General features: G+C 35.4%; 1 protein-coding gene across 3 annotated transcripts in view; it reads right to left on the bottom strand.

Moving 5' to 3' along the window:
• The window catches only part of RIT2 (Ras like without CAAX 2), a 523,011-nt gene that overhangs the window by 129,033 nt on the left and 368,457 nt on the right, over nucleotides 1-25,521 (bottom strand). The window lies entirely within an intron of this gene.

The raw sequence follows: 25,521 nt of genomic DNA, 5'->3' as shown, positions 1-25,521 counted from the left end.
CTGCATCTGTATTTCAGCTCTTCAGTGTAATTAGAAGAACATTATAACCTACCTGCTGGATAGGCATCCATAGAAGCAGGAATAGCAACTAAACATATACTAGTGGGAAATCCCTTTCTCATACCCCAGACTACACATTCTCTTTCCTCAAAATTTCCTCATGGTTACTTTCTGTGGCAAATATGCTTTGAGGCAATTATTATATGTAAGAATACCACATCCTTCTTTTTCATTTTGGGCGTGACAGAGTGAGTGGTATAAAATGAGCAGGTGCCAATGAGTCATTATATGGATAACAGATATTACATAAGTTACCTTTTCCCCCAAACCAACCACTTTTCCAAACCCCACTATATCTGGAAATTATTCCCCTTATTTATCTAGGACTAAAACCTTAATCTCTCTCATTCCGTGTATACAATTAATTGTGAAGAACTATTGTTTCTAACTCCATAATCTCTGACTCTGTCTCTCTGTCTCTTTTCTTCTCACATAGCTACTACCTTAGGCCTTCCATGTCTTCATAGTCTAGGCCTGTCAGTCAAGAAGAGGAATTAAGAGATTATTGCATAAGGACAGCTAAGAGGTGTTAAAAGGCTAAAACAGAATGGATGTGCTATGTACAGAACAAAAGACTCATATGAGAGTTGGTGAGGAGGCAAAATCAATAAGACTTTGCAAAGAGAGATGAACTGATTGACTAGAGACTTGAGTTCTAGTCCTAAATTTTAGACTTACTAGCTAAGTAAACAGACAATAAAAGAAATTATTGGTCCTCAATTGCCTGTATTAGTAAATTAGAAAAGTATTGTCAGATCTTCTTCCAGCTTTAAGAGGTCATGATTCTGTAATACCACTACTAGGTCTATATCCCAAAGAGATTTTTAAGAAAAAATAAAGAAAAAAATTATTTGTACAAAAATACTTATAGCAATTCTTTTTTGGTGGGTAAGAATTAGAAATTGAGGAGATACCTACCAACTGGAGGATTGTTAAACATGTCGTGGTATATGATTGTAATGGAATTTGTGCTATATTTGTACTATAAGAAATGACAAGCAAGATAATTTCAGAAAAACCTGGAAAGACATATATGAGCTGATGCAAAGTGAAATGAGTCAAAATAAGGGAACACTGTACACAATGATTGCAGTATTATATGATGAACTGTGAATGACTTATCTATTATCTGCAATACCACGATCCAAGATAATCTCAAATAACTCCTGATGAGAATAATGCGACATGAATAATATGAAAATGTGTATGATAAGAATGTATGTGAAGAACCCATATAAGATTGCATGCCATCTCCAGGAGAGAGAGTGGAGGGAGGAGGAGAAAATCTAAGACTTATAGAAGTAGTTGTAGAAAACTGAAAGCAAATAAATTAATTGAAAAAATTTTAAAAAAAGAAGACAAGGAAAGAAAAAATTGGGGAAATGTTTTCTAAATAATTTATAATTTAAACATTATTTTTAAAACTCTAAATAAATGCTTTTGAAACAATTAAAAACAATTAAAAAAAATTAAAAATTAAAAGAAAATATCTTCCGCCAGAGAAAGAACTGATGTCATCTGAATACAGAACAAAGTATATTATTTTTCTCTTTCTTCCTTACTTTCTTTCTTTGAATTTTTTTCCACAAAATGAGTAATATGGAAATGTCTTGCATAATGGCACATGTATAATCTATATTAGATTGCTAATCATTTCAGGGAGGAGGATGGGATAGAATTTGAACTCAAATAAAATTATACACACACAATACACAAATATGTACATACATACAAAGACATACATACACATGTGTATATATGTATGTTTGCATGTATTTGTACATACACACATGCATACACACATACATATATAAATATATATGTATATGTGTGTGTAAATTGTTTTTACATTCAATTGGAGAAAATGAAATATTATTTTAAAAAAGGTTCCATGATTCAGACTCTATGCAGTTCACAATGAAAGTTCAAGATGAGTGGTAAGATGTGATGAATCTAAGAGGAGGAAGAGTTGCAAAGATCCTACTGTCTGAATAGGGAACAGGGGGAGTCCTTTCGTGATTTCAAACAGTGGTAGAGCAACTATGCTAGTAAATGATTGATTCTATTTCTTCATCATGACTCAAGAATGTCAGGAAATAAGTAGATTGCTGGATTGTGGTGAAAAGCAGTGAATTTGAGACCAGTGCTGGTCGAGAAAATGTAGTATATGATAGGAGGGTCATTGGTTGTAATGATCTGGGCAGTACATTATTTGACATGAAAGTATTGCATGATTGGTGATAGGATAAGTAGGGGAGACTGTGGAGTTGTCATCAGCCTTAGTTTCCCAGTGTCTCAGATTTGTACTTTGTGTGCAGTAGGGACAGTGGTAGGGTCATGAGCACTTATCTTGGCTAAAGCTTATGGCTTAGATACTATACTTACAGAAGTGAAACTTTCTGTATATGAAATATTTCTTGATCTCCACTGTTAAAAGTACACCTCTCCTCAGTTTTTATGTATTTTTTTTATATTTACCTATTTATATATTGCCTCCCCAAATGGAAAGCAAGCCCCTTGAAAACTTCAACTTGTTGACTTTTGTCTTGGAATCACCAGTGCACAGTAACTTGCCACAGTAAACTCTTAGTAAAAGTTTGAAAAGTGTTTTATTGATCTGTTTTACACACACACTGTATTGTTAATGTATTTTAATATATTTTTGCATAATGAGAAGATCTTTCCCATCCCTTAATACACCCATGTGACCTGCTTGAGTTACATAGAAGTAACATGAGTATGTGGTGGGAGGAGTTTGCTGAAGAGGTGGAACAGGAAGAGGCGGAGCTAGAGCAGAGCTAAGAAGAAGTTGGTCAGACTAGTCACAGTTGGGAAGGACAGAGGAAGCAGGCAGCTGGGGCAGCAACTAGCATGGGAGAGCCTGTTTGTGATTTTGTTTAAGGGAGCTGGTTTATGGGAAGCTTAACAGAGGGAAAGCTTGGGGGTGGTAGTGCCCCCTGCACTGTTCTTGTGCGTAGATTTCTTTGTTGTTATCATGGATTTGGCTTTCTGGTGTTTGAATAAATGTTTTGGTTCTGTCTTCCATGTGGAGAGTCTGTTGTATTTTGTGATTCAGAATTGTGCTGGCATATTCGTAGCTACTGTAAGTGCTGTGAATATCACATTGGTGCTGTACACACACATACATCAGTGCGAGATGGATAATGATGCGATTGCCTATTTGAACCAGAGTACACAGCTGGACTTGGCCCTGGTTCCCATTCCTTCCATAGAAAGCTGGTAGAGGCATGGGACATTCTAATGGTGATGGGCACACATACGTATATGTACAATTATACATACATATATACATTCAGTTTTCCAGGAAATATGCATGCATGAATGTATGCATATATACATAGGCATATAAATTCATATATGTGTGTATATTAATATTTTATGTGTGCATGTGTATATATTTGTGTGTGTAGATATTGCCTGTGTGTGTGTGTGTGTGTATCTGCATAGAAGTCACACTATAGAAAGGACAATAATGTCAATTTGGGGTCCCAAAAGAAAACGCTGGAAAGAAGGATTGATAGGAATGACAGTTCTTTGGATTGCTCCTTCCCTCTGCCTGTCTGTGTTTAATTTGCTATCAAAACCAGTTAGTTTATGCCTGGACATGAGATGGGAAATGTCACTAGATTTTGAATCATTTTACCCTGGGGCACAGCCATCATTCAACATCACCATTATCCGCATTATCTAAATTGCTTGAACATGTTTATGCACGGTTAATGGATTGTATTGTAAAGAGTAACGTTTGGTCTAGACATAAATCTGGTTTTAGACCTTCTCCTTTGATGATGAATGTGTTAATAGCCTTTACACATGAATTCCTTTTATAGTCATGTGGGGTAAAATTGACAAGAGATACTTCTAGAGGAAAAAGTGATTTCAAAATGTCTGAATTAGAAAGATTTTCATTAAAATCAGTTAAACTTTTGTTGAATGCTTTATTCTATGTGATTCTAGGAAATAATGTAATTAAGGGGACTATCTTCTTCATATCAGAGTGTTTGGGTGCTTTTTTTTTTTAGTTTTGCTATTTTCCTTTGCTGAATTGTGACTTCTTAGAAGATCATTCCTGTTTTCCCCTGCCTGCAATACCCACCTTGCTTTTCACTCTTATCAGAATTCTAATGAATCATTTAAAACCATGTCAAATCCTGTCTCCCACATGAAGCCTTAGCTTGAAAGTCAGAGATTTCACCCTCGCTTGAACTTCCTTCATACTCATCATCAAAGTTCTGCATTTGACACTGTTATCCATCCTATTCATGGATGATAGTATTCAAAGACCTTGTCCAATTCTGATCTTGTATCTCCAACATCCAGCACAGTGTTGCTCTTAATAAATGTTACTGAAAAAAATGTCAAGCAAGTCCCTCTTTTCAAATAGACTGTAAATTCATGACAGTTGAAATCATTTTCTTATTTAAATTTCCTATCTTCCTCAGCACTTGTCATAATCTGAAGCTATTCATGCCACTTGAAGATAGTATTGGTACTGTGTTTGGGAGAAACTAGTTCCTGAGTGGAATGAAAGAAGTAACATGGATAGAATTAGTATTTCTATCTGAGCTATTGAATTGGTACATAGATAGGAATGTGAACAAGAGAAAGAATAATTTTATGAATAAGAAATCAGTAAAAATAACTGTCTGATGAAAGAAAGAATGAGGCAGTTTTGTGAGTTTGGAACCCTAGTGGACTTAAAAGAAGGTTATAAAAGATCAAGTGATATGTTCGCAGTAGTTGAGAAAGGAGGTATTTTTGTTGGCCATCACAGATTCAATGATATAAGACTATATACTTGAATGGCAAACTTCTGAGATGCCTATTGTCTTCATAAGAGAAATGAGGCACATAAAGGGGACCTAAAAACTTAGGAGCAGGATATGGGTGACAATGGAATGATTAGACCCAGGAGTTAGCTAACTTCATTAGCATTGATACCCTTTACATAGTGGTGACTTGATAGATGATTATTTTATGAATATGTGGTTGAATATCTTTCATCTTTCAAGTAGACTCTAAGTTTCTTCAGGGCAGGAACTTTGAAATATTCTTCTACATATTCCCTTCTGTACCAATACAGTGTTGTATTTTCAGTGATACTCAACAAACAACTAATAAAAGGGCAAGAAAGGGAAGGAAGAGGCATGGTACTGCTGCTATGAAGTTTAACACGAAAATATATCTTTGTAAGACATTTAAGGTACCACTATGATGTAAAATTCAGCCATAGCAGAAAATTATCAATGGGAAGCATTATACATCTTCTGTGATGCCAACACCCTACAATGTGAAAGCACTTGGAAAAATTTTGCTTCAGATACTAGATACTTGATACATATACTTGGGAGTCTCCCTCTCAAGACCAAACCTACTCATTAGGTAAATGATTTGCAGGGAATTACAAAAATCTTTCTTACCAAAAATATATCTCTTATTCTGAAAACAACTAAATTCCTTTCACCATTAATTGAATTTGTTGATTTGTCATTGTATTGAAAAGCCCACTTAAATATGCACTTATGTGATCCGGGCAATGAGAGAGGTCAGGGAGTAGCTAAGTCTCTCTCCTTGTGTTAGGATGAATTAACTAACTATAGCTTTCGCTTTGAAAAATAAAAGAGAGGACCCTGAAATGAGTGGAATTGGGGTAGTAAGGGGAAAGGGAAAACAAGACAGATAAGTTTTGAATAGAGAATAAAAATCAGAGGAATAAAAGACTTTAATGGAAGGTAAATATCAGCTACAACAATGGTATCTAAAGTACTGCTCAAGATTTTATCTAAAGGAAGTCATGGCCAGACCCAAAGGGTGTGTGAGTCACAAGTTTGAAAGATGGAAAAACCCCACCTTCCCCAGGATAGCAGATCATGTGACTTACCTTTAACACAACTACACTTACCTCACCCCTTTAATAAACTCCAACTCCATCCTCTACCTCTACGGTGAAAATTCCTAAATTCTCCACTTCTATACCTTGAGCTGGCCCCTTAGGACAATTGTAATTTAATCGCTACTTGGGCAAATCCCCTTCCCCAGCATGGCTATTTCCTCTCCCCAGGATCATATTCATTATTTCTGCAGACACTGGTGAAAGTGTCTCTCTTGCTCCAAGGCTGTGATTATAGTAAACAGGAAGTCTGTCTCTCCTGTCCTCTTTAGGAGTGGGACTGAAGGATCTGCACAGGAGGTGAGCAGATTTGTATGGACTGTATGTAACCCATACACTTTACTCTTCTGTTCCCAATTTCTTTTCTAGCAAACCCCCTCCCCATCTGTCAAAATTGTATATTTGTCAAGGGATCCATTAACCTAGCTCTCACAACTATCACTGAGGGGAAAAACAATTGTGGAAATTGTGGAAAAAAATCATCACTACCACCAACTACTGACCAACTTCCACCAACAAGCAGATAGGTGCAGGAGGCATCAGATTGGCAGACCATCCCATTCAACCATCCCTTGCTTTCAGCTCAGTATTTCTGGCAGTCATTAGGGAAATAACTCCCGTGGAGAAGAGGATAACCATTCTCACCAACTGAATGGGAAAAGCCCAGGACTCTGAATCTAAGAGGTATGGCCTTGTGCCCTAATAACTCATCCTGGAAAACAATTATTGTGAAGATTCATCTGTCAGCATCCAAGAGTATCCCTCTCATTTTACTCCTCTCTTTTTTACTGTTAGGAGACACCCTATTTTCCAGAGCTAAGGCCTAACAAAGTAAGCTGTGCCCTGAGCTTAGCATAACACCAATCCTTTGTGCTCACCCTCTGGTTGAACATTGTTGCAACTAGATCACACAACTGATGGTCCCTGAGTTCAGACAAAGCATCAGCAAGTCCAGATATAAAGCCCTGCTACAAATGGGCTTTGTGTCACTAGACCACCTTGCCTTGCTGTTCCTGTTGTACCTCACTACTACTGCTACACTACACTTTTTGATTCTTTATCTAGTCACAAAAATATAAATCAAGGATTAACCCCATTGCCTTGGGTCTCCTAGTAGAGGAGGTCCTGACACATGTGTCTGATTTCTCTCCCCCAATGAAATAAAGAAAGCTTTTTTGCTTATAACCTGTGTGAGATCTTTGGTATTTTTTGAGTTAACAGGTTGCAAAACTTTGTGACTATTTGGTCATTTGTTACCAGAGTTGACAAATCCTAGAAATTTCTTCTGTGGGTACTAAAGCTACATTTTTGAAGCCCAGAAGGGGAAAAAAATATCTACCAAAGTCTTTGACACTGTTAAATGTTTCAACATCAGAAACTGTTATGATTTTATTGATGGAAATGACTTTTAAAAAGAAATATTACCATCTCCTTTGTAGTGGCAACCAAAGGGCCATATAGCACTTCTACATCCAACTTGCAATTAAAATTTTCCATATGTCTCCAGATGTTGTCTCCTTTTAGAATATCAACTCATTGCTTTCCACTTAATTTTATATATATATATATATATATATATATATATATATATATGCATATATGTCTGTATCTGTCTATTCATATATAAACATATGTAATTCCTTCATTTACTTTATACTTCCAGTCAACCAGGTTCTCATCTTTAGCGCAACCTCAATATGTTCACCTCCTTACTCTTTCTAAATCCACATATATAATAATCTTCCCAATCTTGATATTAGCACATCAGCAACATCTTTCCTGTCCATCCCCTTTTCTCTACTTATATAGCCATTACCTTAATTCAGGTTTCAGCATCTTTTAACTGGAGTTTTACAATGACCTTATGACTATCTTTCTTATTTCTCTTGCATCTAATCTATCTTTCAAGTGAGAGTCAGAATGATTTTCCTAAAATGCAAGTCTGAACATAACTACTTCCTTACTTAATGATGTTCAATAGCTTTCTATTAACCCTAACAATAAATCTTATTTTATCTTTATATTTGTTTTGTGTAAGGCATATAATACAAATACATATACATATATACATTATTGCAATAATACATGCATATCCATGAGATAAATATGTACATATGTATAGATTATGTGAATATGTTGCAATTTAAACTCTGGGATACCAAAAACTGTTGCAGTTTCATGATATATTGGGGTGGAACCACCTCAAAGAATTCAGAGTCAGACCTCCTCTAATCCAAGTATAGGCATTTATTGAGATTGACACTTCTCATGAAGGTGTCATGAAACGAGCAACTTCAGCAAAAGCAACATGGATATTCATAGGGTAAAGATGCAATTATATAACAGAAATTTATATAGAATATAGGAATATGACTAACATTAAAAAGGCAGGAGGAGTTTGTTAAGGGATTAGGTAATGGAGGAGGGGTACCACCTATGGTTTGGTGTTTAAATATTCTGGTCATGTTGCTCTCCAATTGGCTAGCTATTGTGGTCCTGTCTAGCACTAGATGGATATGGTTATGGTTGAGTGCATGGACATACCTGCTGTTTCTCTGAGAACTATGAGTTCACAGACACACCTGTTCTGGTGAGCAATAAGGCATATATGATGAAGATAAGATGTTGGCAGGGCATAGGTAGATCTGGATCAGTGGGGCCTATAATGAAGTTAGAATATTGGGGCTGGGGAAACTTTATTAGGATTCCATCATATACACAGAATATATGTGTGTGCTCACACATGTTTTACTGACAAGAGATGAATAATCAAAATAGTTTAGTGACCACTAAGGTAGAGGGTATAATGAAGGCATCAGGTCCCTGAAGAAGGAGGGAGAAGATAACTGAAGACAAACTTCTTTTTGCTTATGTTTCTTTTTGAAGTTGGCCCTTTGGCCTCACTTTCTTCTCCCTTTACTATACATACATTGCTTAGGTAGAGGACAGTAAGACAATGTAAGTTACTTGAGGGAAAGTACTGTGTTTCTTTCTACTTGAATTTTTATTTCCAGTATGTAGCACAATGCCTAGAACAGGGTAAGTACTTAATAAATGTGTGTGGATTTAAAAGGCTTATTCTAAAGCCTCATCATCCTCAGAAGACATCCTAGATTCTTAATGGCTATGCCAGTAAAAAACCAGGTAATTTTCCACCAATCTGGAAAGGTTTAAGTATGACTTTAGGAATGAATTAATTAATAAGCATTTATTGAGCACCTACTACATGTCAGACACTTGCTAGTTATTGAATAAATGTCTCTTATCTGAATATGTGAAGATTAAATTGAATCTAATTGAAAATACTCATCATTGGGTTGGATACTAGTTGATTTTTCTTTAAAGAGAGTCTAGGGTGATACAGGTAGAAGTAACTAATACCAATAATTGTAATTAGAAAAATCATCTACTAAGTTGTACAGTTGAGGGAGTATTTATACTAATATAGTTACAGACCTCTTAAATGTAAATATTCTTAAGTAATTTGGAAATGTCTAGAGTCAACTGGAGATATTCCTGAGAGCTTAAAACAACTGATTTCTTTCTTCATTAATACAGTTGTTCCTTTCTGCATTAGTCATACAACTAAATTATTGCTCTTTTAAAGTAGATATTGCTGTTCAGCTTACTTGGGGGATTTAACATCAAATTATTATTCTTTTTATCATTCATAGGCTGCCTTATCATTTATTGCACATGATTTACTTTATCTTATTAAAATCAAGTCATGCTACATGTATGATCTCAAAATCATGGATGAACAGCAACGTCTAAGATCACTACACTTTCTTAAGGCTACTCTCCATTAAAGCTCACCTCATAGATGACCTCTTTCCAAGCCAAAGGAAGCCCAGGGTTCTGACCAGGTTTCTTCTGATCTCTCCACTCAGTGGCCCTTCTGCTTTTGAAATTCCCAAAGCAATCTACACAGCATTTAAGCTGTGTTATTTGGTGGGTCTGGTTATTTGCAAGGTTGCATTCCTCCAAAGGCCATTCTGTTTCATCTAGGAGGTAACTTAATCCTCTCCTGTTTCTATTTAAGGTTCACTATCTCCTAAATGATACAAAAATTAAAGAGTAATAATTTTGCTGCATTAGTAGTGAAATTCAGAAGAACTGAAAAGGGCAGAGTAGTCAGTCAAGATATACAATTCGGAAGGAGGTTAAACGTTTTCTGTATGCCACTATAATTCACCAAATATATCAGACAATAAAATTCTGTGATAACTCACTTTTCATGACAAAACTTGTAATGAGAACAGAAAATGGAAGAAATTCATCTATTCACTTGACCCAGAGTATAAGTAGAAAAATAGAATGGCTACAGAATTAAGCCATCTCAAAATCATTATACAGCTGTAATCTTATGCTTCTCCTCAGATTACTTAGCAGTGGCTCTTTTATAAATCTTACTTCTCTTCCATTTAAGAAGTTCACAGAAGTCTGATGAACTTAGTGAGTAATAATTATAGAATCTGAATGTATCAAGTGCACATGTTTAAATTCATGGATCTCACATCCTTCCATTTATAATCTCTACCAATGGCTGTGTCTAGCTATTCTGCTTATTTCAAAGGTATTTGTTTTGGTCTTGTCCACTGGGGGAGGGGGAAGAGGAAACGAAAGCAAAATGTACAGTACACACAACATTGTCTAATATTGGACACATTTTAATAAGTTATTGTTTCTCTGTGAATTCTGAAATTATTGAAGGTTGAGGAAGCTTTCCAAAGCAGTTATTCTTCCTGAAATGGTTTCATTAAACCATGATGTAATGACAAAGAGAATCAAATTTAGTCAGGGTAACTAGGTTCTAATCCTGCTTTTTACTACTACCTCACCCTCGGACCATGACCAAATTACTTTCCCTCTTTGGACTTCAGTTTCCTCATATGTAAAATGAAGGCATTAGATTGTAAAATTTGTAATGTCCCTACCAACTGCAGAATTCTGAATCAAAATGATTATTTTCTCTGACTCTTCACAGCTTACTTGTTCTGCTTAATCACAGAGCAGAAATCAGTGGTGACTGATCACTTGTATGACAACTCCTTCCCTATCTCTACTGTTATTTAGTCCTATCCCCAAAAGCATTGTTAGGATTTATTTTAACTAAGGGCAAAAACAGTAGGGAGGGATTGCAGCAGTATTATGGAAGATAGTTAAAAATGGGAATAGTACTACTGTATGGTATCATAGTAAAACTATTGCTATAATAAAGTCAAAGAAGGGATGGCCTATTCCTCAGGGTTGTCAGCTCTCCCCTTTTGCAATTGGGGAGGATTGGAAATAAAGGTGAGTACCAAAAGAAGGACCTACAGTGATGGGACCATGTGTGTGGTAGGGGTGGGAATACGACCTGAATGTGGGTGGGCCACGCAGTGCCTCAGGTTTGAAAAAGACTGTAGTGCAAAACATAAGGTCAATGGGCAATATGAATTAGAGGCATCTCTCCCTACCCTCCCCCTGCCTAGCCCCATGGAGAAAACATAATCCTCTGATGTTGATGCTCATTACAGTCAAAATCCCATTCACCTCTTACTATTTAGGGCTCTACACACTCCATTCTACCAATTGAAGAATTAGTCTAACTACACTATTGTTAAAAAGTAATGTTCTAATTGGCCTGTTGTGATGTAGGTACCTGCTCAGAGATGTTCAGCCAGTCAAGGGGAATTAGAATATTTAATCTATCATCTGTTGAAATCTGTAAAGTGTAAAAAACCAAAATTTAAAAAAAAAATAGCACTTTCATTCCTATATTTCTGATCTTCCTAACATTTCTTCACTTTTTTTCCAGTGAGATGATTTCTCATTTCACTGAATATATGGTTAATATAAAACATTCTCTAGAGCCTCTATTCTCATGTCATTCAATTGTAAGGCAAATCAAAGTGCCCAAAGATATGGACTCACATGGACTGAATTTCATTCTGGATATAGTATACTCAGATCTTTTCTCAATTGGCTCATTAATTGTTTCTAGAAAATTTCAGAATATAGCAGGGTTCTTAGCTCCCATATAAGCATCAGAGGTAACAATAAATCCCCGACATGAGAGTCTTTATTTCCTCTTTTACAAAACATTCATTCTTTAAAAATATTGTGTTCTAAATTCTCTTTCTTCCTTCCACCCCTCCCCCCATTGAAAAGGCAAGCAACTTGATACCAATTATGTATTTGCATAATTTATGCAGAACATATTTTCGTATTAGCCATGTTACCAAAAAAAGCAAGAAAAATAAAGTGAGAAATATGCTTCAGTCTGCACTCTGAGCGCATCAGTTCTCTCTCTAGAGGTGCAAGCATTTTTCATCATGAAGTCTTTGGAATTGTTATGGATCATTGTATTGATTAGAGTAGCAAAGTCTTTCACAGTTAATTATCATTTATAATACGTGCTGTTGCTGTGTACAATGTTATCCTGGTTCTGTTTACTTCAATTTGTATCAGTTCATGTGTCATCCCAAGGTTTTGTTGTTTTTTTTTTTTTCCTGAAATCATGCCTTCTTCATTACTTATAGCACAGTAAGGTGACAAAATGTGATTTTGTCACAATCACGTAACATATCTTGTTCAGTCATTCTCCAATGAATGAGCATCCCCTCAATTTCCAATTCTTTGCCACCAAAAAGAGTTGGTGTAAATATTTTTGTACATAAATGTCCTTTTCTTTATCCTTTGAGCTCTTTGGGATATAGTGCTAGTAATGTTGTTGGGTCAAGGAAATGTACAGTTTTACAGCACTTTGGGCATAGTTCCAAATTGTTCTCCAGAATATGATGAGACCAGTTCACAACTTGATCAATAGCATTTGTAATTAGTGTCTCTATTTTCCACACACCTACAGCATTTTTAATTTCTTTTTTCTTTCATGCTAACCAACCTGATAGATGTGAGGTGGTACTTCAGAGTTCTTTTAATTCACATTTCTGTAATCACTAGTGATTTAGAGAATTTTTTTCATGTACTTATATGTAACTTTGATTTCTTCTTCTGAAAACTGCCTGTCAATATTCTTTGACCATTTGTTAATTGGAAATGAGACAGCCCTTATTTCCAGTCCCCACAAAATACAAACAAACAAACAAAAAACCAACATAAAGAACTCACAGTAACCCATAAGCAATTCGTATAATTCTTTTTGCTTTCAAATGAATTCCTTTCTTCAGGGACCCATATGGTTCTAATCTTATAGCAGTTTAGAAACTTCTTGAAGTTGAGATTAATAAAAGAACAATCCCTTAACATTCTACTGTTTCATTTCCTGCCCTGATACAGGTAAACAACCAGCTTTGTTGACCAATCAATTTTAAATAATCAACGAGAATTTATTAAGGGCTAATTATCTCCCAGATACTGTACATAGTACTGGGGATACAAAGGAGAAAAAAAAAACAGCCTTTGCCCTCAAGGAGCTTATATTCTAAAATAGATAAATGCATATTAAATATAGAGTAAATGGTTGAAAATTTTAGAGAGGAAAGCACAAGTGCCTGAGAGGGGACAGTGCTGTTTATTTAGTATTTTGTTTTTCCCCAGGTACATATAAAAACAATTTAAACATTCATTTTTAAAATTTTGAGTTTCAAATCCTCTCCCCTCCCTCCCCACCCCTGTCTAATTGAGAACACAAGCAATTTCATATAGGTTATACACATGTAGGTAACTAATATCCTGTAGGTACCCTTGACAATAATGAGGGATGTGAGAGAATGAGTGGGTTAAAGGAGTAGTATAAGTAGTTTGGGACAAGATAAGTTTATGGTGCCAACTGGACATCCATTTTTATATTTCCAATAGCCAGTTGATAATCCAGGACTGAAGTGAAAGGGAGATCATGAATCATGGACCTGGAAATTATATACGTAGAGAGATGATGAGATCAACAAGTCAAAGAGTATAGAAAGAAGAAAAAAGAAGTAGTCACAGGATAAAGATTATGGGACATCTACAGTGGTAAGTATGACATTGATGAATATCCAACAAAAATGACTTAGAAGCAAGAATAAATCAATCAGGAAGGGACTGAAGAGAGAGGATTCATGAAGACTTAGAGAAAAGAGAATATGTAGGAAGAAATGGTGGTAAACAATGGTAACTCCTACATAGAAGTCATGAAGGGCAAGAATCAAGAAGAATTCATTAGACATAGGAACTGGAAGATAATTGGTAACTTTGGAGAGAACACTTTCAATTTAATGATGAAATAAGGAGCCAGATTGAAGTGAATTTAGAAGTGAGATAAAATTGGTTGTAGAGACATTTGGTATAAATAATTGCTTAAAGTTTCATTGAGAAAGGAAGGAGCTATGGGATAATAATGGGAATTATTGGCATGGCAAGATTTAGTGAGGGAATTTTGTTTGCTTTTTAGGGAGGGAGAAAGTTGGCTATGCTGGTAGGTTTCAGGGAAGTAACCAATAGGGAAAGATTGAAGATTAGGTAAAAAAATGTGACAATAGTGTGGCAATCAGGTGAATATCAGAATGGGGAATTGATCTAATAAAGGAATTTAGGGTTAGGCTTGGGGGAGAGAGGAAAGAGAGAGGGGAGGGAGTGAGGGAGATAAAGGTGGGGAGGGGGAGGTTGGCCCTGGAGAAGAGAAGGGCTGACACATCATCAGAGACAGTAGTGAAGGATAACGTCAGAGAAATATAAAATGAGAACCAGAGAGAACTCTCAATGAATCAGACTTTTCTTTCTTCTTCTTCTTTTTTTTTTTTTTTTTAGGTTAAATCCATAGTAGATAGTGTAGAAATGAATGGAAAAAATGAAGTGAGAGTTGAGGAAAAAATAAAATTATCTTGGAGTATAGTGGATTGTGTATTGGACATAGAGTCAAGAAGACTGCCTCTGACCCTTACTAGGTATGTTGCCATGATTAAGGCAGAAATTAGAAAAGGACCTATTTGTACAAAAAAATGATAGCAGCTCTTTTTTGTAGTGGTAAAGAATTAGAAATTGAGAGAATGCCCATCAATTGGGAATGACTGAACAAGTTGTGATATATATGATTGTGATGGAATACTACTGAACTATAAGAAATGATGGGCTCAATGACTTTAGAAAAACATGGAAAGACTTACACAAAATAATGGAGAACAAAATGAGCAGAAACAGTAGAACATCATATACAATAATAGCAATACTGTTTTAAAAGCAGCTTTGAGCAAATAAGTTATGTTTTTAGTATTATAAATACACAAGTTAACTATAAAGGACATATGAAGAAAGCCATTATCTGGATCCAGAAAAAGAACAAATAAATACAAATATACTGTATAGAATAATTTTACACACACACACACACATACACACCTATTTGTGTCTAACGGTAGGCATCTCTAGGGTGAAGGATAGGGATAGGAAGAAAAGAAAATAAATATACATGACAATTTTGTTGTATGTTTTAAAGGAATAGAAAGTTTTGCAGTTTCATGTGCAATCATCCTTTTTTATTGTACCATATTATGGAAATGCTTGTTTTATTCCATAAATTAAAAATAAAGCTTAAAAATAGAATAGAAAAAAAGAAAAATGATATGGCAATCATGTGACACTAGGTGGTGTAGTGGATAGTGCACTTGGCCTAGTCGGGAAGACATCTTCCTGAGTTAAAATATTATCTTAGACACTTACTAGTTGTATGACCCTGGGTAAGTCACTTAACCCTGTTTGCCTCAGTTTCTTCATCTGTAAAATGAGCAAATCATTCCATTATCTTTGCCAAGAAAACCCCAAATGGAGTCATGAGGAGTCAGACATTACTAAAAACAAACTGAACAACAGTGATATGGTAATCATGACTCAACATTTTCACTATTCTTCACTGGTGGAATGCTCTCTTTTCTAATGTCTGCCTTCTAGTTTCTTTCAGTTTCTAGATAAAAAACCCACCTACTACAAGAAGCTTTTCCTGAACCCTCTTAATATTATGGCCTTCTTTCTAGGCATTATTTTAGTTTTATGATTATTTCCAGTTTATCCTGTGTATATGTTGTTTGTACATAGGTATTTTAATATACTCTCCTCCATTAGACTGTGAGGTTCCCCAAGTCAGGAGACTCTTATTTTTCTTTTTATTACCATTGCTTAGCACAATTCCTGGCGTATAGTTGGTATTTAACAATGATTTATTAGTTGACTGATTGATATCTTGATTGAAGTCTCTGACTGATGGCCTGTACCTAGGTCCTTTCCCCACTCATATGTATATTTGTTATTCCTTCTTGACTATACTAGAAGTAATGCCCTGAAAATCTTGAGGAATATTCCAAAATTTCTAAAATATGTTCATGGTTTTATGACCATCTCAATATGGGTGCTCTCTGTAAATCAGACCAATTAATGGCCACTCACTCTGTGTGACACTTATCCATGGAATTCCATGGGTCCTCCATATTGACTCCACCCAAAATGCTAGGGACCTTCTTCTATATCTGTTAACTTTTTGATTACCAGTGTAGCATATGGGCTGTCCATCTGTTAGTCCACACTCTCAGTATGTAACTGACCCAAATCTTTTTTCAGTCAAACAGCTCTTGGGTAATATAATTTGCTACACTCCTTTTGATGGAACTTGTCATTTTCACTATTGTACAGTGTATTCACACCCACCATATGTTGTTCCATTCTCCCTTTGGCTCACCACAAATTTGATTCTCTGGAGACTTCCTTGTTTTGGAAACATAAAATCATTGGGAGAATATTGGTGTTAAAAAATTGTGGTTTTGTTTCAAGGGTAAGCCTGGGATTGTTAATTTTTCACATGTATTTCAGCACTTTCTCTTTCTCCTATTCAATTCTGGTACCAGTCATTATGCATTTTGGCATTTAAGATAGATGTGCTGATTAAGTAACTTGGTGGGTTGTCTAGGTAACTACATATCCAGTTCTGGGGAATAAAAATTTTTTTTAATACATTTGTCTCAGCGCATGGATACATTGAACTCTTTCAAAGGGCTCAATATCTTTTAAGAAGCTCCATACTATTATGGAACATTATGCCATCAGTATAATGAGGTCCAGTAAAATGAGGAGCATCTGGAGGAATTTTCAAAATAGGAAATCTCTTATTTATTTCATCTTTTTGCCAGGACAAAGGTGTTTACCTTTGAACATCTTTCTTTGTTTCACAACTAAATTGAAATTAATATCAGAAGGTTGTTATAAATGTAGGATAATTGAATAATATTAAATAGTCCCTCAAAAATTACTAAGGCTGAAAATTCAAAGTGCAAGTTTCAATAATGCATGCAGTATGAGTTGGCACAATCATAGACTTGAAACTCATTCCTACTGGTCTTAAATAGGCTAATATATAAGTCAATAAGCTTTTCTGAAGTGCTTATTATGTGCTGGACACTGTATTAAGTACTGGAGAGACAAAGAAAGACCCCCCCCCAAAAAAAAAAAATTTTAAAAAACAGTTCCTGCTCTTGAGAAGCTCACAATATTGAGGAAAGGGAGGAGGCTAGAGCTTTTGTTCTAGTGTTAATCCCTATGCCTTCCTTTGTTGATTCCTCATGAGGTTTCCCCTTAAGTGTTACTCTGAGAATAAGAATAGACTCCATAGCCAGAATTTTTCTCTATCATGATCTGGAAACTAAACATTCTTTGAGAGAGTGAAGTTATAACAAAAGAGATAGTTAGGTGGAGAAAGGGAGCTAGAAAATGATCTCTAGGAATCATAGAGAGCTTAGAATCTGTGTTACATGGACCACAAATCCATTGGTTAAAGTTGGGTCAGGCAGTCCTTTACCTCTTCTCCCTGCTGAATAAAGTAATAACAACTATTTGTGTTGAAGCCATTAATTTCTCCGGCGTAAGGTGCTAGAATGAGGTAATTTCCAATAAAACACATATTGGGACCAGTTCTACAGCTTATATACAAAGTTGTTGGAACTCTGGAGTATTTCCAGGGTCACAGAGACAGTTTGTTTCAGAAATAAGACTTAGGTCTTCCTGACTCTGAGTCTATCTCTCCTGCTGACCTGACAAACTACCAAGTTGCTCTCTATCCTTTATCTCATTGTGAGTAGAAGAGTTGAAATAACTTTAAGATTAGATAAATGGTTTGTATACTTTATATCATTTTAGCTGCATAATACATTTGTGAAGTAGATAACAGATATTAGTCCCATTTTATGGATAAGTAAATTTATATTCATAGAAGATAAGTGAGTCACAGTGACAAGTTTATGATATGTGATTTTTAACCAAGTCTTCCAGATTATAATTGCAGCCCTTTGTGCTGTTTCTCTGAAGATATTGCAATTATAACTAAATATTAGCTGTTTAGTATTAAAGAGGTCAGAGAAAGGATTTTCACTTCTGAATGGTTTTTTTTCCTTTATGCTAATGTTTACTTTGGGAATTTTTTTTTTGAAAGATGGGGTTTAAAAGAAAAAGGAAAAGGAAAAATATGATTTAATGATAGACTAAGTTCACAGTAGCATTTATATGAACTCTGCATTGTTTCGTGATCCACAAAAGAAGTCGCTGCAAACAATAGGGCTTTTAATGTGGTATTGGTTTGAAGAAAGCCTAGGGAGCCTTTATTTACAAGAAGACAAGAGCAAAACCTAACTGACCAAATATTCTCTCCCACAGATGCCTGAAATGTCTTCACTTTAGCTTAATCAAGAAGTTGCATCCTTTGTAGAGTGACATAAATAAGTTTCAGAACCTGTACATAATGGAGGGGAAATGGGAAACAGAATATTTTGTGATTGTCTGGTGGATTCTACAAGGTATACCTGTGTATTCCTCCTCCAAACTGTCCTAGAACTTCTTGTCTCCAAATAGACACCAGATGCCAGCATAGCTGTCTACTCAGCTGCTATACTTTGCTTATGGATTCAAAACTCTCTACTTCCAGTACCAGGTTACATGTATTAGACTCTAACGCATCTTTTCCAAATGTATACAATGGAATGTATATTAGAAGAATAAACCTGAATTTATTCAAAAGAAGTAAGAATAAATAATTACTATCAGTGTACTGCAAGTCTGGAGGCAAAGTGATTTGACTGGGGACTGGTTTTCTAGATAAGAAACCACTGATGAAAATATGTCATAATGAATTGATCTGGAGAACTTGAAACCCCATTGGCCAATCAAATAATGTGACTGCTTAAGGAAATGGAGATGAACAACATGAAGGTTATACTGTTAAACAAAATCAGTCAGTCCTTTCAATAACTTCTTGAACCAGAATGTACTAAGAAAATTTCGTTTATTTATTCATTTGTCACTCACTCAGGCTTGCTTGCCCAGTTATCCAGACTCTCTTTAAAAAAGTCTATACCAAAAAAAAAGATAGTGTGGCAATTGATGCAAAGACACAGGGAACCTGAGCCTTTAATTGGATTTTCAATTTGCTTTTCAGTTTTTTCTTTTTCCACATTGTGCCCCTAAATAATTGAAAAAAGTTTTGTAAATTACAAATCCCTATGAGACCCCCATACACAAGAATCATTTAATTATTCAACACTTTCTGCTGTTGTTATCATTAATACAATAATTGGAATTTCTTCTGCACTCTGATTATATTTTGAAAGGACAGGAAGTCTATCTCTCTTTCAGAGTTTGGGACCTCATTCTCAATGTGAATGAAGCAAAAGAAGAAAGTACAATGCTTTTCTTTTCTTCAGTAAGAAAGGTCCCATAGGAGATAAGGGGATAGAGGCTTTATTGCTTCTCTTTTGCATTCTCTTGGGCACTAGTTTGTTTTAGAAACCCTTCCAATGCTATTACTTGTTACGTACAGCATTTATACCTAATTCCTAAAAAATCAGTTCCATTAACATTGTATAATTCTTCTTTGAAAATTTTATTCTATCCCACATTGCAGCAAGAAAATGACTCTAGATTTTGAAAGACCATTCCAAAGAAAGACAAACTTTGGTCAATTCTACAAGGCTTAAGAGTCTGAGAACATGTACCTGATCAGTGATTGTGTCTGTTGTCTAAGAAAAATCCAACCTAAATGTAGAGAGGATCATCAGGATGTTGAATTGTGAATTGATCAGGCAATATTAGCAACTCAAGAAAGAGCCTTAAATAAAAATAGCCTTAAACATAGTCTCACATGTGGCTTCTTTTGCTTCTCCAGTGATAATCACAAAGTATCACCTAGAAATATCAAGGATCATATAGTTCTTAAATCATCTACAAAAAATAAACTTAATTGTTGAATTTCTTGTTCAAAGTTTGTCTAATAGCTGAAGAATTAGCATAAGCCTTTCATATATAACTAGTCATCACACCTTGCAGTGTTCACAATTAGCATTAAAAAACAGGTGAAAGAGCAAAATATAAAACCTATGAACCAGTATCTTTTGAATAAAATGAAGTAGAGAAATTCTCTAAAGAACTTAATAAGATTTTTGAAACTAAGTCAATCTTGATAATTGATAACTTTAAAGCAAATTTAAATGCAAGGAAGAATAGTGAAAAACAAATTTTTTAAAAAGTTGGAAAAGTGTGCCTAGGATTCAAAAATAATAGGCAATTACTTGTAGTCTACTTCCACTTATATGTCAGAGAACTGAGAATTCTGGGTTAAATGTACAACAAAATAGAAGGTAAAAAATTTTCTCTAAAACCTTTCCTTAACAGAAATTGTGTAAATGATAAAGCAATATGAGCTGTCTTCATATTCTGGAATAATAGAAAAGTTTTCTTTCTTTAGAAAGGTTTAAAGAAGAAGGCTTAAAAATATGAATTAATGCCTAACTTTAGCTCACTCAGGACGCTCTCCTCAACTGCCCACATGTTATAGAAAGGCTGTACTAACCTGCCCCACTTACAAGGTTATGACACGATAACACTTCATAATCTGGTACACCCTCCTTCTTCCCAATGGCATGGAAGTCAAAGCTTTAAACCGCAGAAATTTGCTGAGGCTTTGATAGTCAGTACTGTTTCAGCATTCTTTGCTGCAAAATATGTCCTGCATTAGAGAAGCAGAACAGGGAGGGGAAAGGGACTGAGTTGAGAATTGAAACAGAATTCAACCCCACACTCTGATACACTGCCTCTCACCCCTTTCTAGGAAGTACTTGGAGATCTAAATTCTAAATGACAAATTATTTCAAACTTCCATACAATTAGTATGGCAGTGTCCTGAACTGTTGGGAAAGAAAACCTAGGAATAGAGACAGCTAGACAGGATGTTAGCTATAGGGAACTCTGTGGCATACCATCAACTTGAAAGAAATAGCCTAGCATTCATCTCGGGCATGACATGTAACCCCAAAAGTCATTACAGACTGAAAGCTAGGCTGGTGAACTATCTATTGCCCAGTGGGATGAGGCTGGAATGCTTTGGGATCCACCCCCCTGCGAAACAACCATCAGATGGGAGGGAACCTGAGAGCTAGTAATAGGGAAAAATAAAAGGGGGAGAAAAAGACCAACATTACCAAAAATCTCAGAAGGAAGAAAACTCCAAGAATTTGAGCTTAAACAGACACATCAACAGAAAACATCAACAGCAGAATGAAATATGGTTTCTAGATTTAGTAAACAAGTTCAGGCATCTGTGAATAAATAGCGCCAAACAAAGGAAAAATACTAGAAGAGAGAACCATGTGGGATTTGAAGAGAACAGGGAACTACAATATACTGTTTCTGAGTGGTATAAAAGAGAAATAAGATTTGTGAGAACAGAATTTATGACCTTTACAGCAGATGTAAGTGGCATAATAGAAAAGCTTGAATCCATGATGGCAAGTCTCATCAAACAAACAAAAGGGAGGACAATTGATTAGAAATACAAATACAGAAAACAGGACAATCTAAAACATAATGCCAATTGAAAGAATCTTCAGACTGCATTCAGAAATGCATATACCCTTACAAATTCCAAGATACATAGTAGTTAAATTTAATAATTCAATTCAGAAAGAACACATTCTTCAAGTGACCAGGAGAAAGGTGCTCACATACAGAAGAATGAAAATCAAATTAAATAAAACAATTCTGTATCCATCAGAAATCATGGAAGGGAAAGGAATAATAGGTACTGAAAAGGAATGGAGCTCAGGATGCAAGAACTTAAAAATACATGAATACATGAAAAAAATAAATATTTAAAATAAAAGGTTTAAAATTCTTATATTAAAAAAAAACAAAAAACAAAACCCCAAAAAACAAAAGCAGACCTGAAGAGATTATTGGCTTCTTACACAACCCAGACCACAGAAGGTTGTTTTTTTATTTTTTATTTTTTTCCAGGAGGGTTAAAAGAATGGAACTGCAACATGGGGACAGCAGACAGATGAGTAAGAGATTTCTCTCTAAATGTATACAAGAAGAAAGAGATAAAGGTGAAAGGGATGGAGTTTCTTGTAATGAACCAGTGTCCTCTATCATATGTAAAAATTGACAGTTTTTCTGGGAATAAGGAACAATGGATAAAGAAAATCTGAAGGGCAAACACTATAAGACAGCGACAGAGACTATCCCGAATGGAGATCTGAGAATATATACCAAGAAACAACCTCAGTGAGCAAATGATTGATTTCCTTGATGAACACAGAGAAGTGTTAGTCAATTAGAGCAAAATATTTATTTCCCAAATATTTTTGAAGATGTGTCTTTATACATAAGCTGGAAATTCACTCCTGTTTTGGTGACCAAGAAGATGACCTGGTGGCATATTTTATGAGTCATTCATCCTTTCTGTTTCATAGGTAAATGTGGAAAAGCAGAATTGGAGCTTTCTCCCTCTCTTTCCCTTAGACCATGACCTTTTATTTCACATTTTGTTTGAAGTTACTGGGTGTGACTCCTTGGGGGGACAAAGTCCACATCATAGTCAGACTAGGAAGTCTGTAAGGTTTTCCTCTAAAATCACTTTCTGCATTGGAAGGACATGAGTGATGATGTCACTGGCACCAGGGCCCTATAGCATCACCTGGGAGTTACATGTAAAGTATGAGGGAAGGGGAAGAACTAAATGGCCTCCAAGTTGTATTCTATCTTTAATTCTATCATCTCTAAGGGTACTTTTTCCCCTTCTGGGGTATTTATATTCTTTTATTTGTCATTACTATTAAACTACTGACAACCCCCTTCCCCTTTTTAATATGTCTTCCCAGAATTCTTTGCCCTTTGCTCAAACTATCACCCATGTTTAAACAGAAACTCCTTTCAGCTATCTTTTCCTGAAATCATTCTTTTCTTTCCTCATCAAACTTTAGTGCCCCCTCCTCCTAAAAACCTTCCTTTAAAACTCCCTACTAAATATCTCCCTAGATAGCTTCTCTTCCTCAAAAGTCTCACAGAACTTTGTCTGATTATCTTTATAAGTATCATATATTGTAGTATCATATATGTACAATAGTATAAGTATCATATATGTACAATACAAATCATGTATTGTAGTTCCTTGTGTATATGCCTAATGTTTTCTCACCAATACTTAAACTGCGAACTCACCAAGCCAGTAATTGTGCATGATTTAATCTTTTTATTTATTCCAAGTTAAAGCGGTGCCTTATAGAAAGAAGGTGCTTAATATTTAATCAGTCTCATAGGATGATATGTTTAGTGATGGAAACTATTTCATAGATTATTGTGTTAAAATTCCTGATTTTATAGATGAGGAACTGAAGTTCAGAAGGTTTTTGTGTCTTTCTAACTTGGATCTTCTTGGTCCAAATCCAACGCACTGGCCCTTTCTTTTATTTCACTCTGTGACTACATTTCGCTATGCAGTACAATGAAATAAAATGACTAGCTGTTTGTAGAACAGTTCAAATTACCTATCCATATTATAAGTACCTTGAAGATGGGTGTATATCCTATTTTGTTCAGACATTTTTTTAGATATAGTAGTTACCTGAGAGATATTTATTAAACCAAAATGAATTTTAATGTTTACCCATTATCCCATTGGTCTTCTAGCTTTTACTATCCTGTTCCCTCAACCAGGTACCAATCATATCTACCCAATTTTGCATTTTCTGCATTGCTTAATTGGTACCTCATGATGTCCTTTACTTTTCTTGTGGTGCTTATGCCCCCCAGATCTCCACTCATCCAGTAAAAGACATGGTACTAAATGTTTAACAACTGGCTGTCCTGATAAAATAATAAGAAGACATGCAATATAGTTTTACATTTAATCTGCCTTGTTATCCTTTAATCCATCATTTTCTTAATTCAAGGAAATCAGCAAAAGAATACATCTAGACCTGATTTGTAGCCATTGTGCATTTCTGATATGTAAACTAATATTAAAAATTTAATAATCAACTCTTTAGAATCAACAAGATTTGGCTTCACCATATCCCTGCTCCCAACTCTCCATGAAAATTAACTCTTATTGTATTTTTTTCCACCCTTTGGGAGCAAGTTCTCTGTGACAATGAAGTTGAGAGCTGAACTTGGTTCCCCGAGGTCCAGTACCTCCTCCATGTAATTTATGTAATTTAATAGAGACTTTTAGGAAATAATGGCTTTATTTTGTAGCCTAGACATTATTACTTCAGTTCTGTTTAATAAGGATTTGTCTCAGAACTTTAAAGTGTGTTTCCCTAACTCCTCCCTATTTGCTCTATTCTCCTCTGAAACATCTTGAGAAACTATTCAATATTCTAGCAGTTCTTGCCCTGGGGACATTTTTTCATGATATCCATTTCAAATTTTGCTTGCCTTTATTTCATTTGATTGTACCTAGTTATATGTCTCCTGATGTGCTTATTACGCCTTTCATCTCTCTCCTTTAGTCTTAACACCTTCTTTTGAGTAAATACAGAAATCTCTATTTATTTCTTTTCTTGTCCCAATTCAATTGAGTCATACCTTACAAACTTGAAACATACTTTAATCCTTTCTTGTCATACTGTTCCATGCTTTAATCAGGAAGGTTATTTCTGTTTTTGTGCAATGTCCTGCTGATTTACCTTTGCTGCTGCTGCTGCTGCTAGTGTGTGTGTGTGTGCACATGCGTGTGTGTGTGTGTGTTTTACTATTGCTAGGTTTGCTAAGGTCTCATCATTTTATGAAATCATTAATTTAAAAGTGGTAACTCAGTATGATATTCTTGGACATTCAAAGAGTATCATCTTTATTCTGGCACTGAATTCTTAGACTTTATGCAACTGAACCTCTTTAAAATAAATTGTTCAATGTCCAATATAACAATTAAGCAATGAATCAAAAGTGTTCATTCATTATCTACCATATATAGCATACAGTATGAATACAGAGAATCGTAAGTCATGGCATCTGTCCTAAAGGAAATCAGAATTTTAGGGCAGAACCAAGATGGTGGAGTAGCAGAAACAATCACTGGGAACTAACCCACACCCTCAAAACCAAACCAAACCAAACAAAATCTCCAAACATTTAGAAAATGTACTACACTAAATCCTGATGAGGAGATCAAACAAAAAGCACTAGTCATTTTCACAGCTCACGTCAGGCATCACAGGGAGACTGACAGAGAGGTCTCTGGATAGTGTGATTGGGATCTGGCCAAGAGAGTGATACACAAAACCATTCCAGTATAGGAAGAAGCTATGCAGGAGGGC

Source organism: Notamacropus eugenii, chromosome 4 (assembly GCF_028372415.1).
Source record: "Notamacropus eugenii isolate mMacEug1 chromosome 4, mMacEug1.pri_v2, whole genome shotgun sequence".
NCBI classification, from domain to species: Eukaryota; Metazoa; Chordata; class Mammalia; order Diprotodontia; family Macropodidae; genus Notamacropus; species Notamacropus eugenii.
Note: the sequence above shows the minus strand (reverse complement) of the source record. Positions and strands in the feature narration are given on the sequence as shown.